This window comes from Ruditapes philippinarum, unplaced genomic scaffold (assembly GCF_026571515.1).
Source record: "Ruditapes philippinarum isolate M1 unplaced genomic scaffold, ASM2657151v2 ctg3053_1_1_1_1, whole genome shotgun sequence".
NCBI lineage: Eukaryota > Metazoa > Mollusca > Bivalvia > Venerida > Veneridae > Ruditapes > Ruditapes philippinarum.
Window position 1 is genome coordinate 43390 of NW_026864477.1, and position 11975 is coordinate 55364.

Below are 11975 nucleotides of genomic sequence, written 5' to 3' on the forward strand. Positions count from 1 at the left end.
TCGGATAATGTCAGATGGTGGATATTTGGATAATGTAAGATGATGGATATTTAGATGATGGATATTTGGATTGGATAAGATAATGAATATTAAGATGATATAATTGATTTATATTTAGATTATGTTAGATGAAAGATATTAAGCTGATAGATGATAGTAGATGATGAGTCTTTGGATTGTTTAAATCATTGATATATAGGTGATATTTGGTGATGGATATAAAGATAATGTGAGATGATGGATGTTTTGATGATGTTAGATGATGAATATTCAGATTTACGCTCCTTTCGCAGCTCACTGAATACACTCACGTTACTTCAGACTGCTGCTGTAAGAAGCGTCGAGTTGTGATATTGCCCTTTACAATGAACTTTGAACGACCAACGAAAATCTATCAAATTACAATTCATCCAAAAATCTTTATACGCATTTCATTGGTTGAAACATATCACGTGTCTACAAAGTTTATAAATAGACGCGTATTTCCTCATTTCCTCGCCAGTTTGTAAACGAAATACAAGAAATAGCGTATCCGGCCTGACATCCCTACAGTACAGAAGTTTGTTTTTCGTTCAACCATTGAACAAAATTAGGATACATTTGATTGTTCTAAACATGGTCATTAAAGTTACTGTTTTTCAAGGAAAAGCGCACCTTTATCGACATAATTTGCAAGAGAAACCAATTTCCGCGATCTAGATCTACATCGGAAAAAACAAAAATTGACAGGACATATTTTGTTTGTCTACTGCACTCTGATTTAGACAACTCTATATCATGTGTGAAGAAGATGCACCTGTTAGTGATGTTGAAGAGAATTGAGATTGTACTGTATTTGATAAAGTAAAGTCAGTGTACCCGGTGTCGACACTTTTTTAAAGAAACATAAGAAAATTATCGTATAGTTAAAAATTCTTCTTATAATTGATATTATTTTGAAATATACATCCTTTGTCCATAAAAACTGATGACCAGAACGTTTCTATCATAAGTGGGTCATATTTCTAGGCGCACTTGCTTTTAAGCAACGGGAATGGGCCAAATATAATAGATAGAGGACTCGGTTCCGCACACAGGCCATTTTTATACTGAAAGGTTATTTTACATCTTAAACATGTTTTATATATTATTTAACATCTGTAAGTCCAGATAAGATATATTTTTATGCAAATTTTCTGGACTAAATTTAATGCACAATACAACCATTTATTTCCAAGCATAGTAGCACACAGGAAACATGTAACAGCAATGGAAACATACTTTTTTACCACTTGTAGGTAGTAAACACAGACATAAAAATTATTATTGAAATTTAGTCATGATTTGTTCGATAAAGAGTTTGGTATTATCTTAAACAAAAGAATCAAGGTGAAATGACTTGACGTTTGGTAGTTGGGAGAAGTTTATTCATGTGCATATATTTCATAATTAACAGCAAATTTGCCATAACAAAAACATACATTTCTTTTCAAATATATATTTTATAATAATCTTAAATTAGCATGGTTTACTTGCTGAATAAGTTGTTTTTATGTGTAACCTACACAGCCATGTATTTACATTTTCGTCTGCACTCTCCAGGGAGAAGCTGTGGTGCAAGATCCCAGATTATGCCAGTACAGTGAAACAAAATGAAAACTGAATAAATTCATTTGAATTTTTAATAAAAAATGAAAAAAGGGAAAGTGTGCGGGACCGGGTCCTGTGCGGAACCGGGTACACTGACTCTAGCCAACAGTACACCAGTCTGATCTGCATGTCAAGACAGTTCAGGTTTCAACATAGTATGAATTTTGATTTATGTTTAATCATTTGAGTTTGTGATAATGTGTTAGTAATGTGACATTATTTTTCACTGTCCAGGAGAGGAAAGTTATATATTTCAATAGACAGACTTTTTGAATTGTGATTGAAGAATGATTGTTGATTAGTAAATCCTAAATGTAAAAAGACTGCCACACTCCTTTAATAAAATGACAGCCACACTCCTTTAATAAAATGACAGCCACATTCCTTTGATAAAATGACAGTCACATTCCTTTAATAAAATGACAGTTTATGGAGGATATTTACAAATATTTTTGTGGTTAATGGGATTTATTGCTCCGCGCCCACAGGCGCTGAGCTATTTGTGTTTACTATTTGTTTTGTCCATGGGCCCGGATTTGAGCAATAAATCCTTTCGATTTACAGCTAAAAGTAAATCCGCATTCAAGAACTCCTTTCGATTTCTATATTGGTTTCCCCGTCGGTGATTCGCAGCATGTCATATTAATGAATGAGAACCGGAAAGCAGTTCTGCTGTACATAAATTCGAAAGCTATAAATAGTTATAAATGTTCTGATTTTTGACACTTAGGTTATAAATTTGTTATTTCCCTTTTTTAGTAGTACATGAAATTATAATTTGTTACATTTTGAATTAATTTACACACAGCATATCAAGTATACTATTAGTGATTGAATTTGTCAATATAAAGAAGTTTTCAGGCATAAGATTTTAACAATTTTTGATAATTATTTTTAATTTATATTTATGAAATAAAATGTTTAATAATAACATGTTGATATATTGGTTGTTTTGAAATAATTATACTTTAGTATATAACGTTACATTTCATTAGCGTCATTGGTACAGCATACCGCTTTGTGAAAAAGGTATGACGAGGGACCGTACTCGACAGCGAAAGCTGCGTTTTGTAGCCTTACGAGCGGATGGACCCTCATTAAGGTGATTGCGCTCTGTCAGCCATGTTTGTTTCACAAAGTCTGTCCAAAGTGAAAGTAGGCCAAAATTCATTTAACAACTATGCTCACATTGCTATATGATGAGCCATTTGCAAGTACACTTCCAGTTCTATGTTTTAAAGACTATTTTAAACAAAAATAAAAATGAAAACAATAAGAAATTTACATTGAATGGGCTACATTTCTGCAAAAAAATAGCTTTTGTTGGCACTAAAACAGACTTTAAAAAGGATTTTGCCATTCATGAAAAGTGCATAAAACTTTGCAACAGAATGTTTTTGGTCTTCAGAAATGTAGCACATTCAAGGTAAATATCCTTATTGTTATCATTTTTATTTTTGTTTTTAATTGTCCTAAAATATAAACCTGGAAGTGTACTTTCAAATGGTTCATCATTTTACAATAAGAGCTTTGTTGTTATATGAATGTTGGTCTACTTTCACTTTGGAAAACAAACATGGCTGACAAAGCGCATAGGCTATAGATAGATATCATGACAAAAACAGAAACTTTGATCTGCAGTTTGAACATGAAGTGTAATGTTTTTATGAATGGTTTTAAAGCAATTCAACAAAAAATATATATTGATCTCCCAATAAATTAATTAACAATAGTTTTTTATATATTATCAATGTCAAATAGTTTTCATATCTTTGTCTCGCACGAATATGAAGTTAGTGAATTTCCTCATACCTACCTAAAATTCAGGTAACAGTCTTCTATTATATTGATAAATACTGTATCACCATGTAACGCGTGCATAACAAACAAAAAAATCCTGAATTTGTCTTTTTGAAATTCATCCCATTTTTCATTCCAGAGTGTGTTCTACTTCCAGTATTGAAAGAAACCATTTTTTTTAATTTGACATGAAAAACATTGCATGTAATATTACATAGAGGATATTTGTTAAGTTCGGTGTAAGATCGGAATATATTTCACCGAGTGAGCACCAAAAGGTATATTTCACGAGTGAAATGTGAACTTTTGGTGTTCACGAGGTGAAATATATTTCGATCTTACACTAAACTAAACAAATTTTCTTTTTATTATATGCAAACAAACGTTGAAAAGGACATTTTTATCTAATACTAACTGAATAACGCGCCAAATAATTATACAACGTGACGTCATTTACGACGTCACTTTATTAAGTTGGTTTCCAGTTCTGTGTACGCTGGTATTTCACTGAAACAACGTAAGGGGCTTAAATTCTAAACAGTGAAATTATCAAATTGATAATTTCACTGTTTCAAACAGTGAAATTACCAGTTTTAATTCACTGATGTATTTCTATAATCCATCGAAAAGCATGTAATAATATATTATAATATAAGTCCCTTTTGTTACTATTTGTATATTTGTTACAATTATAACAGACTTTGATATTTTTATCATCTTCTGTTACTGACTACAGTAGTGACAAAAACAGAACACAGTACAGTCATGTCACATAACAATAACATGTCTTGTAAGTCTTGTTTGTATTCAATGGAATTACTTTCCTTATAAGGTAGGCATCAGTGAAAGCATTTTTTATATTAAATATCTTTCCCCTCTTTTTAATTATGGACAGTGCATAAGAAAAGTATAATTATGCAAAAATGGTTTACAAAACATCCGGAAAAAATCTACAATAGTACTGAATCTGAATATAACATAACCTGTGCGTATGAATAATTTGGTAAGGTATCTGCAATGAGCACATTTTTTTTTGCGCGGAGCTTCTCAATTGCTGCATTGCAGCAACATTTGTACTTGTACATTACTCAGTTAACATTTATTTTAATTTACATTATCACAGAATCATGAAAAATGCATACATTGTACCTACCCAGGGAAACATGATTCAGCACCCTTAGCATTACTACATGTGAAATATCCCAAATTGACCAGATTATCTTTCAATATGGACTAAAGCATTTATCAATTTGAAAGCAACTTCACAATTTGTAGTGGCTGAAAAGTGAATAGTACAGTCCATGATCAGATCTTACGACACAGATGTGCCGCCACAAGAGTTTTTAAAATTCTATAAAGTGTTAAAAATGTATAAAATATGTAACCATGCAGCTAAACAGAAATTAAATTTATGTGTGCATGGAATATAGAAAATTAAGTAGCCATCATTTCATGCAGTGTTTGATTTCTCTTAAACTCTTTTACAATTGTTGTTGGTTTATACAGTTTAATTATATTTAGAAATTCTAAAATATTTACTATATTGATATTCATTTTATTTTGTTAACAAGAATATGTTAAGCTGTAGAGGATATGTTTTGAACTTGTTACATAATATAAACATTAACAAGATATCTTCCAGATTGAACACAATAAAGTGATTTATGTGGCTTTTAAATAAAAACAATCTTGTAACAGTTATCATGATTTATGAAATAATTAATATAAAAGGGCCATACAGTTATCAAATTTGATTTATTAATATACATGTCAGGGTTATGCAGGAGATTAGTGCTTTTCAACTTATTATGAGGGCCCAGTGGATTTGTTCTTTACTTGAAATTAGGCAAAGACTGTCAGGAGTGTTTGGCATACGTGTATATTTATTTGACCTTAATAGCTGAATGGCTTAAAGTTTAGTATTCATTTGTCTAAATACTAGAATAAAACCTTGCTCCATGGACAGCCAAAGTTCTTGACAAGAAATGAAAATAATACATATATATCTTCCATAATCCATAGGTCATTTTGAATGTAAAAAGTTTGTTATAAATATATTTCTCTTGGGAGTTATTAGACTTTTTTTGATAGATTGCACAAATATCTGTCTTTTTGAGTGTTTAAGGTCACATAATTACAGACTGCCTCATAAAGAAAGTAACTATTAAAGTTTGGTCATGATAGCTAGAGGGATTTTACTATTCCGAAATGTAAGGTGCTTATGGGGTATTGAAAGTATAAATTAAACACTAGCTCAAAGGAGATACTTTAGGAGATGATTTAATTTCAAATTTGAAGTTTCTGCATTTTGACAGATTTCTGTAGATGTTTAAATGGATCAACACCATTTAATTGTTATCCTCTTCTGAAATTACGGTGGAATATATTTTGACATTTATTAACATAAAGTTGGTTATTTTCTTTAAACAACAGGACCGTTACTGTATAAATGATGTTTTCATACTCATACTGTACAATTCTTATATACAGTACCATATACATATATATACGTATATAATTGAATAAATGTCATAACTTCTGATTTTTAGGGTATATGACAAAACAGAAAGATGTGTTTCATCCAGTGTTCACAGGGGTTGAAGAGCTTTGCTAGCACTTACAGCTACAGCTAGTCCAACATATTGTGCCAAATAAACATTGTGTACTAAGTACATGTATAAAATAACCATTAGAAATAGTACTGTTGAACTTCAAGGCAGAAAACATAGAAGAAATCAGTGATCGAAAATCATCAAAGTATCTGTGGATTGTAAGTGGGAAGTAAATGTTATGAACAAAGACTTATAATGTGATTTACATGCATTTACAGAAGATAAATAAGGATTTTTGACCTTGTTTATTTATTTTAAAAATAAAATTTGGGATGGAGAATTATATGACATATTACTACAGCAAAGATCAAATCAAGTTATCAATCAGAGCCAAATAGCAGTCTTAAAGTCTTCACCACTGCAAAAATGTTGAAATATGGTTAGACTTCAATACGCTGTATTCATTCTTTTATCAATCGTTCATATATTTTCTGTTGTAAAGTATGACAACAAAACAATGAAAATCATCAATATGCATTTAAAGTAGCTTTTAATATTTATTTATGAGTTTATGTTAAAAGGCACATTATTTCTTACACATTTATATATTGAAGACAATTTTAATGTATGACAATAATATTGTAAAGTGAGTTTTAAGGATCTTTAAGTTATATTGTATTAATATGTAAAAATAATTCCATAATTTATACTTTTAATTAGTTAATGCAAAATATTTTTAATGTTCATAATCCTGTTCATTTATATTGTTTTAGACATATATGATTGATGTAAAGCGCCTTTGAACATTTTAATGAAAAGGGCGCTATATAAATGTGGTATTTATTATTATTATATTATTATTAATACTTGTACAGTATGGACCATCATCAGTATATGATCAGATACCTGCATTCAACATATTGATTAAGTTTAAGTTGTGTTGGAACACTTTCTCATGGAATGCTTTATAGTATAATGTGTAATTTCAGGTCAAGGTTTTGCCCAGGTTTTGCCCGAAATGTTAAGTTTTGTGAAAGGTGACACTTTCACACATAATCCTTTGTCAGCCTTATGGTGACAAATTCATGAAAACTACATATGTATTGGTGCTGCAAGTTGTGACCTTTATCAAAAAGATGTAATGATGGAATTGTAGAAATTTATTTTTATTTTTACTGATAATATAAAATATGCATGTGCAATTTAAATTTTTAAACAGTTTTAAATCAGAATCTTTAGTTTCCTATCAACACTCACATCAATGACTGTAAAATTAAATTCTGGCATCATTTTCCATGAAATTTAGATCTTTTCTTTTACAGTTTTGTATTTTTTGATAAATTTTAAAATTAGCTGTTTCTGAAACTTTAAAATTTACTGTGTGAGATTTTGTGTAATGCATTAAGGATGTAACAAGTTGAATTTTGTTAACCTCATTTTCTGCCCACATCAGGCACCAGTATTTTGTGAATGATACCCCCATTATAAATTTGAATATTTAGGGTATTTACAGTATCCTTATTATTACTGTTGCTTATAAATTAGATAGCACCTTTAATTAATTAACAATGCAGCATGCCTCCAGGTTCATGCTAATTTTCATTAAAGTTTTCAAAATGTATTAATATTGTGAAGTGAACAAAGAAAGTATTCTACACATTGCAAATGGCACTTACATTCCACGTAAATAACCAAAAACAAATCAAATATGCAAAAATAGTCCTTATAAGTCACGCTGAGGGAATATGGTTAATAATAATGGAAAATCAAAAAGTACCTTTTTACTTTTCTAAAATTCGAAATACAGTTTATTATTATTTAAATAATTTGATTCATCTGCAGGCATGAAGCTTTAAAACTTATTGAACATTTTCTTTGATAAGCTGGTATAGCTTATTTACAAGCATGCATGAAAATAGCCAATTACACTGTCCTAAGGATAATGCTAAATTACGACCAAATAGTATGACCTATTTTGAGTAATAGCCTCATAAACCAGATACTGTTCCGGCCTTCTTTTGGCAATTCTCAAAATATTTATATATATATATATATATATATATATATATATATATATATATATATATATATATATATATATATATATATATATATATATATATATATATATATATATATAATTATAATTAGCTCACCTGCTATGGTAAGCTGTTTTGATCGCTTTACATCCGTCGTCCGTCCGTAAACGTTTACTTTAAAAGACATCTACTCATAAACCGCTAAGCCAATTTCATCCAATCTTCACAGGAATGTTCCTTTGGTAGTCAACTTTAAAAATTGTTCAAAGAATTTAATTCCATGCAGAACTCTGGTTGCTATGGCAACCGAAAGAAAAAAACTTAAAAAATCTAATTAAAAAAACCGAAAGAGGTCGAGCTTAATTATTTGGCATGATCATCGTCTAGTCAGTGTCTACCAAGTTTGTACAAATAAAAGCCCAGAGGGGGGTCATTGAGCGTCTTCAGGGCCATAATGGCCCTCTTTATGTTTTTTTTTTTGTTGTTTTGTTTTTTTCTTGTGAATGATTTTCTATGTAATTATTTGAGAAATTGTTAATTAAGTTAGCTTGCATACTTCCTGATAAAGCTTAGAAATCCTTGAACTATTTAAAAGAAAAGACTTATGTACAAATAGATGAAATTGATATACCTTTAGTGTCTAAGTTACTTCTGATTATATTCAAATTAATGCTGGTCACATGACTATTGTGGTTTAAATAAAAACAAATTTGAAAGAAATTTGTTAAATTATTACCATTGATTTAGCAAAAATAAGATAATAAGATAATAATCTGTAGGCACTTGCTTTGATTTAATGCATATTTAGTAAACATTGTACAATGTAACGATGTGAATGGGTATCATGATTTCACTGAACATAGTAACAATATAACTGGGTATCTGACTCAGAAAGCTAAGTATTAAACCTGTGCTGAAGACACAAATTGTACTTTAAAACCTGAAGTATCCAAACTAGCTTAAATATGCATTGTCTACTCATTAGCTAGCTTATCCTAACCTATATATATTTAGTGTTGGTCAAGTTTGATCTTGCTGTTTTTCTATTGTTACTATTGACATAGGATGTTAACTTCATAGGAAGAGAAATATTTGTCAATTTATCCCTGTGATTGTGAGTGACCTTACAGCCAACCTATGTACCCTTATTTTTGTTATGTTTATGTGATCAAACCTTGATACATTATATTTAGGAATGTGGTTATACATGTATGTTAAATCAATAAAATATTGCATTTGTAATTCCATATTACACATGACTTAGAGGTATGAAATAAATTCATTGATGATCTACAGTGCAATTATTATTTTTAGCTTAACTATTTGAAGAAAAATGGGGCTATCCTTTACAATTGGAATTCTTCAGTGTAACATCTTAATGTTTTTGTGCAACTAATGGTTTGCACTTCACCTTGGTTTGAAATCCGCATTATTTCATGTGTATAAGACTTTGCACACTTTTTGTTCATAAAAATGGTCACTTTCCAAGGCCAGTAACTCTAGCATGGATTTTGACAGAAGACTTCAGATTAACAGGTTAAAGTTTTGCCTGCAAAATTAATCTTGAAACTTAATAATAGTATACCTTGGAGGTCATTGTCAAAGGCTCATAACTTGTGAATTTTAAATGAAATATGGCCTCATGCGAACATAAAAAAATTGCAAGACTTGATCATATGTATATAAATGAAATATTCCTTAGTTAATTCAAACATTTTCCATCAAGTTCTGAGAATAGTTAAATAGAAAAACTGTTCTATTGACAGCCCTTGTTGTTATTATTGCTTTGGGTTGCTGTGGTTGTCTGCTGATTGACTACAATATTGTTAAGTAGAATAGCTGAATTTCAAATTTCAGTTTTACTATTGATGTTTAAAATAGTGTTGGTTGAGTCTGCACATATATGTATGTAGTATGTAAGTCATTTTGCACATACATGTATATCATGCCTGTACAAAACCTGCCCATCCATGGAAAAAACACAGGATATGAAAGTACGTCAAATTTGATCTTGGATATTCTTAAATGACCATCATTAAAGCAAGATGATACTGAATTTGTATGTACTGTTCTATATAAGATCAGTCAAATTAATATTTTATTACTTTTTGTGCATAGTGTACTCCTGGTGTAATGTTGCAAAAGCATGTGATCACTTCTTCCACTTTATTCATACATGTATTAAACAATGTATATAAGAATGCCTCGGTTTTTCGAGGGATGGGTTGAGTTATTGTCGAAATGCTACTGGTCATCTGAGAAAATATAAGAAAAAGAATTTTAACGGCCAGACGTGTACTTTCTTGCAGTCAGAATATGCGGACCATTATTCGTATTGAGCTACCGTTTACGTAGACTCCAAAACAAATGACGATCCGTAAATAATATATCATCTCGAATTTACCATTTTGGTCATTTAATAGAAACGTTTAAAACAAACAATTTTAAGTAAAGTACAAATGAACACGCATTGTTTACATTACGGTGCGTCAAATTCAGGTATGTGACAATTCGTTACAAGTAAGCTAGTCACTGATTGGCTGAAGTGTAGACACGGATTTTCCTGTCTAAAATAAAAATATCGGTCTGAACATACAATTTTAGCAGAGGTAAGAAATGGAACATTTTATCAGGCCAATTTCCTGATAAATATATTTTCTTTCTCCTCTTGTATTGTGAGTAATAATCGGCAGAAGTTCAAACCTCTCTATTCTTAACCTGCACAAGTTTCATTCATAAATGATGTTACCTTTACGCTGAATTTCTCCTATCGCTAATAATAAATTGACATAGAAACTGGACAATATTGTATACATTTCTAACAGCATGAAGTACCTGACCATTGATCATGTTACACAAACGTTTCCCCAAAATTAGGATGCATGCTTTACCAAGATTCGGAAAACTGTATAAATTAAGCCCGCATCCCGCAAACTGCAGTTTCGAATAGCGGAGTTCAGTATTTTTCTTCTTATTTCAGGGTAGCTAAAGTTCTTCTTAAAAATTTATAAATCTGTTCATATTGTTCGTTAGTTTTGTGTATTCATAATTTCTTAGAAATACATAGAGCAAATTTTGGATAGTTATGATTTATTTAAAAATATTCTGCTAAGGAACTTTTATTTTTATTTACAAACGGTACTTACAATTTATTTGAAAAGAATATTTACTTTACATATATGTTTTACATTACAATCTGTGCTATATTGTTAAGTATTAATATGTTCATGAATTACAGTTTTGTACCATATAATGATACGATTTGAAAATAAAGTTTCGGATAGCGGAGTTCAGTATTTTCTTCTTATTTCAGAATATATGTCAGTCTTCTCTAAGAATCAGATCCCGAGTTATTCCCCAGGTCGTTTGTGAATTAAGCTCAAATAAAAGGAATCAGCTTGATAATAAAAAAGCGATGTTATCAAACTAAAAACAAAAGTAACACCAAAAACGGCCTAATAATTCGACCGATGCGCAGAAGAGTAATTCAAGTTATGTACATGACTGATATTTAGATGATGTAAGTGATTGATATTTAGCTTATGGCATTTGGATGATGTTAGATGATGGATATTTGGATGATGTTAGATGATGGATATTTGGATGATGTTAGATGATGGATATTTGGATGATGTTAGATGATGGATATCTAGATGATGTTAGATGATGGATATTTGGATGCTGTAAATGAATGATATTTAGATGATAGAAGACGGTGAATATTTAGAAAATGTAAATGAATGATATTTAGATGATGTTATATTATGGATATTTGGATCAAAATGGTTGATATTTGAATGATGTAACATGGTTGATATTTGAATGATGTTAGCTTATGACTTCTCAATAAGTATTGGTGTTGCTGACTAAATATGAAAAGATAAATAGTATTGGTCAAATAGGATCTACATGTAAATTAGCGGACCAAGAAAATAAATAAGTGGATAGTGTACTG